Below are 5,954 nucleotides of genomic sequence, written 5' to 3'. Positions count from 1 at the left end.
CTGGAAAACAACACAACAATTAATAAATAATAACACAAGAATAAACTCTGTGTTGCATACAACTGTAAATGTAATTTTGCTCCACCATGTATCAAAAGAAGTTAATTTTCAGATAAAAGAAAGGAATAAAAATAGAGCTTGAAAATAAGGTAAAATTGAGCAAAATGAGAAAACAGAAACAGTACTCATGGGGCAAAAAAATGAAAGTTACTCTATAGATTAAAAATAAATTTATAAATATTGCATTTCAAGAAGGCGGCCTACTTAAGGCCATGGCAAGAGTAAGTTTCTACAGTTAATTTCTCCTCAATTTCTCTTTCATCCTCTGTCTCTTCACCTAGGATGTCAATATTTTCTTGGTACATCCCTTCTCATCTTCCATACTTAACCTAAAATCCAGAGCAATTCTGCTAATGGTACATTGGTTCTGGATTCCCCACATGCTCTAATCCAGTGGAGTTTTGGATGTTGCCATACAAAACTACTCCGCTCCTATTCTATACCATGTTCTCATTACATCTTCTTCACCTTAAAATCAGGCAATAATGCTTAAATTTATTTTATCATTATGTACCAACTATTTGGTAAGTGCTTAAAATGTCGTATCAGGGCAGTGAGTCATATAGAGTTCCCAAAAGAACTAGCAGGCAAAGGGCCTCATAAGACTCATGAAAGTCTCAGTTTCCAGCCCACAGAGGTTTCACCACAGGATTTTTCACCATGTCTTAGGCAGAGCTGAATGATCTCCTCTCTGGTTTCCAGTATTGGGCAACTATTCTTTCTAGACTCTCTAAAGGGCAGACTGATATCTGAATCATGGTTGACGCCAGTAAAAGATCAGAACTTATTTTCAGCATGTAAAATTTTGTATGTTTCAGCACAAAAAATTAGTCCAGGAACATATTCCAGCCTAAGGGAAATGAGTCCTGGTAGTAAGTGATGGTGTGTGCGTTCCTGGGATGGTGTTGAAATAATGATGGAGAGATAGAAATTCATGGAAAGTGTTTAATCCTGATTCTGCAATGACCTCTTCCTTTACATAGATAGTTACAGACACCAAAGCTTTGTCCAGTTTTTAGTATCAGTTTCTGCAGTTCTTCCTGCCACTTACAGACTCTGATAAAATGCATGGGAACTTGATTTCTCCTCTGTCTCTGGTGATTTTGGTATGCTAAAGGAAGTAACACATATGCGAGCAATGCAGGCCAGATACAAAAACCCACATTAGCTGTGGAGTCAACTAGTTGTAGAATTCTGAGTTTGTGTAGGTGACTTAGTCTAGTGCAACACATTCATTTCACGTTTTGTGAAATTTAAACCTAGAGAATGTAAGTGACTGTTTCAGAGAGAAAAGGAAGTATTATTTTATCTCTGTATGTGTTAAACATTCAATTGATAACTTTTAACATTTGCTTAAAATTAACATCGTCCTAGAAAGTTAGTATTGTTTTCTTAGTTTGAAAGACACAAAATGAAAAATTGGGAAGTTTGACTATCATATGGCTCACAAATGGCAAAGCCACATTGGGATTCAGCTCAATTTGATTTAGCTATCCCCTTTTCACTGTTACGTAAAAGATTTGACAAAGTGGACATTTCTATTTATCAGTCCACCACGTGCTTCAATCTGCCAACCTTCTACTCACATAGCATCACTTCTAAGGTTCAATAAAACTACAACACCTTCCACAACTCTATAGTTCAAATATTTATATTAAAAAGAAACATTGTTCTAAAATAGTGGTTTCAGTACATACTGAATAAAGTTATACTAATAAAATGTCCTCTTATCTTGGGTTTCTGTATAATATTATATTTAAGGCTACTCTCACAGGCTGAACAAGAGGAGAAAGAAAAAAATAGAAAAGAAACAAGAAAGAAAGAAGATAGGCAGGAAGAAAGAGAGAGAAGGGAAGAAAAGCAGGGAGGGAAGGAGAAGGAAGGAAGGGAGAGAGAGAGAGAAGTATTTCCAACTCTTAGGGTTTCTAGACAGACTTGGCTAGTATGTAGCAGTATAGTTAAGATTAATATTTTGATTTTCTGATTTTCTGACCACTGATCATTCCTTTGTAATATATATTTTCTTCCATTATCAAACTCTAAAAGTTGTGAATTGATTCTTATTTTAAATTTTATTCTTTCTCTAATTTAATATGGTTGACAGGTTTTCCTCTAAAATTAATATAATAAAAAATTATCACGTACAGCAGTTATTACTATGACATAGCTGCCAAATAAAAAGAAAATCTAAAAATTAAAAAAAAATGCAGCAATAAGAAAAAACTTGGTTTTCAAAAGCCAGGGAAAAATCAAGTCCAGTTTCTAAGGGACAATTTTAAATTTCTATAATGTAAGATTCAAATTGCAGAAATAAAGGACAGCTTGACTGAGACTATCCAGACATCAAATAATAATGGAAGACATTGAAAGGATGGAAAATCCCTAAAATTAGAATTGTGCTCTCAGAAACAGGTAATCCAAGGAGTTTGTAGGAGACTTTCAGGGAATTTGTGAACAAAGTAGTTGTGATGGGTATGTGTGTGTGCACACAGCTGCATGTTTTTATCAGAACATGGGGTCCATAGTTTTCTTCAGACTTCCAAAGGAAATTGTTTTCATTGTTTTTAAAGACTTCAAAGTCAGAAACACAAATGTGCTCAAAGTTCTGTTCCCACTCCAAATTCTTTGATTTTTCAGATGACATTTTATTTTTATTTCTTTTTTATAGATAGATTGATTTTTTTAGAGAGAGAGAGGAAGGTGTGGGGAAGAGATTTGTAGTCCACTTAGTTATGCATTCATTGGTTGATTCTTATATGTGCTCTGACAGGGGTGTAGAACCCGTAACCTTGGGTATGGGGACAACACTCTAACCAACTGAGCTACCCAGCCAAAGCTCATAGGATCATTTTCTGCCAGAGAAAAATATGAACATTAAATTATTGAGGGTAAAGTACATATTAGTGAATAATAACTAAATCGTTGGATATGCCCATTGGAGATTTTGATAGATCATGAAAGAGATTGATTAGATGGAAAAAAATATCCTCAAAACATCTATCTCAAGTTAAACAAGTCTAAAATCTTTGAGGACAGAAGAGCCTGGTTTGATTTAATCTTGTATTTGCCTGAAAGAGGCCTACTTAGCTCATAATAAGCATCATCTTTTACTCATCACTCATTCTTTCATTGTACTATAAGATTTATTTCTTCCATTCTATTAATAAGAGATTGTATATCATTGCTGGTAAAAGTGAAAAATAATAAACCCATATTTATTTGAATTAGGACAGTAGTACACATATTATTTTATAGTCAATGAAATATATCAATAGTAGTAACATTTTAGTGAGTGTGACATAATGACTGGAAAGCTCAAAAGGAATTTGGGGTAAGGGTGCCATTTCAGAGGTGTCCTTCATATCAAATGACAAAGTGCACCACCTACTTTAGCCTACAGTTCAGCTAGCCACTCTTGAAAGAAAATCTACCAAATTTTAGCCTGGCCAGTGTTGCTCAGTGGTTGAGGTTTGACCCATGAACAAAGAGGTCATGGGATTGATTTCCAGTCAGGGATGTGCAGGAGGCAGGCAATGGATGTTTCTATCTCTCTATCCCTCCTCTCTCTCTCTCTCTCTCTCTCTCTCTCTCTCTCTCTCTCTCTCTCTCTCTCGTCAATAAAAACATTTAAAAAAAGAAAATCTATCAAATTTTAAAGAATCTGATTGTTCTTATCCCAATCCTAAGAATATAATATTTTTTTTTGGGGGGGGGTGTTGGTAAGCCAGGTAAAATTTAAAGTTCTAGCAATATTGAGGAAAGGGGCAAAATAGATATTAAAGTAATCATGTAACAGTGTTTACCGTGACATAGGGACCAACACTGGATAGCTGATATTGAAGAATGAATGAGAAGTGAGAGGGTTAATGTAGGTATTGAGTTACCAATAGGTTGAAATATCCATAGAGTCAGAGACTGCCTCTCACACTGGTCTTGAATGTCTGTATTCTCCTCCTTTCTATAGATTTCTCTCAGTACTCTGCTCAAAGAAGACATTCAAAATATGTGATTTCAAAGTATACTCATTCCTCTGATGATTTTTCTGTTGACTCATTGCAAACTTCAGAGAGAAATTATGCTTTAAATATACTGTTAATCTTCATCTGCTTTTTCCATGGTGACATCCAATATTTTGAACTCATGTTGTGTATGGCTGATGATGGGATCCACGAAGGGTTCTGCTGTGCAAAACTTGTGAAGGCAGGTGCTGTTAATTATGGTGCACAAACATGCGGCCATTTTGTAATGGAGAATAAATGGTAGAAACTTAACTAAAACCATAAATTATTCAATACATTTTATTTCTGAGCCTCATCAGAGACATGTTTTGTTTTATTTTCAGGAATTTTTTGCTTCCAATGAAAAAGTTGGATCAGAACAAATGCCCAATTTTGGCAAAAGCAAAATTGCCATTAGCCTGATAACAAGTTATATTGGACACAGATATCGGTAATGGAATTCAAATTGTCACAGATTACAGATCCAAAGTTATTCTACCAATTCTAAGCAAAATTAGAATCAAATTTGGCTTGCTCATTCCATTGTAACTGTGCCTTCTTAGAGTAATAATGTCCCACTTTTTATACAACTATTTATGCAAGAGTCTTGCAATGAAGAAATTTCTTACTATCCACATAGAAATATAGTAGCCACAAGATTAGAGAACTCATGGTCCAAGTGCTAATATGAATTTTAAAAGCCATGGGAAATTTAGAAACAGAACTGTGCATCAATTAAGCTTCTTTATCTCTATTTTGGCAGGAGAGAAGGAGTTCTGGGTGGTAGGAGTCTGAATGTCTAGAAAAGATTAAAACATGGTGTTTTCTTCTATTAATCTCCCCACTCAGTAAACACCAGCTACCTTATGTAATGGAACTGGGATTGCTAAGGCATCGCTTCTGAATATGAATCATACTGTAGGGGCTTAGCTAAAACCCTGCTCAGAAATGGGACCTGTGCTGAATATTTCATCAAACTCCTATATATGAACACAATAGGTTATTTGTAACAAAAAAATTTCAAAATGTATCATAAAAAGCTATGCTTCACAGTCTCATGTAGACTACCTGATTCACACCTAGAACAGTGGTTCTTAAATTTTTGTTTGAATAAGAAATGTGAAGGGACTTGTTTCACTTAGCATCATGTCCTCAAGGTTCATCTGTGTTGTAGCATGTGTCAGAATTTCCTTCCTTTTTACAGCTGAATAATATTCCAGTGTGTGTGTGTGTGTGTGTGTGTGTGTGTGTGTGTGTGTGTGTGTGTGTTTATGTGTTTATCCATTCAGGTGTTGATGGACATTTTGGTATATGCTGCTGGGAACATGGGTGTGCAAATATCTGTTTGAGTCATTTTTTAAAATTTTGTTTTATTTTTCAATTACAGTTGATAGTCAACATTTTTAAAATTTAGTCTCAAATTCATAGCACAGAGAGCATTATACTAAGTTAAATAAGACTGTTACAAAAGACAAATACTGAATGAGTCCACTTATATGCGGTAGCTAGAGTAGTCAAATTTATAGAGACAGAGAGTAGAATGGTGATTGCCAGGGTCTGGGGAAAGAGGGAAATGGGTTGAGTTTCTGTTTGAGAAGATGAAAAAGTTCTAGAGATGTATGGCAGTAATGAACTGTACACTTAATGGTAAATTTTACATTTTGTATATTTTACCACAATAAATTTTTGATTGAAAAATAAAGAAATAAAGTAAAAAAAAAAGGGGGGGGGGAGACTTAACATGGGCACTGTTCTAGACCTTCTCTAGACAAAGGGTCTGCATTTTTTACTACCAGATGGTGCTAATACAGTATAATTCATAGTAGCAGGCTTTGAGAAATAGTTGCCCTAGAGAGTGGTCGGCAAACTCATTAGTCAACAGAGCCAAATATCAAC

This window comes from Cnephaeus nilssonii (assembly GCF_951640355.1).
Source record: "Cnephaeus nilssonii genome assembly, chromosome: 18".
In the NCBI taxonomy this organism is placed as follows: Eukaryota; Metazoa; Chordata; class Mammalia; order Chiroptera; family Vespertilionidae; genus Cnephaeus; species Cnephaeus nilssonii.
This window is presented reverse-complemented; position numbering follows the sequence as displayed.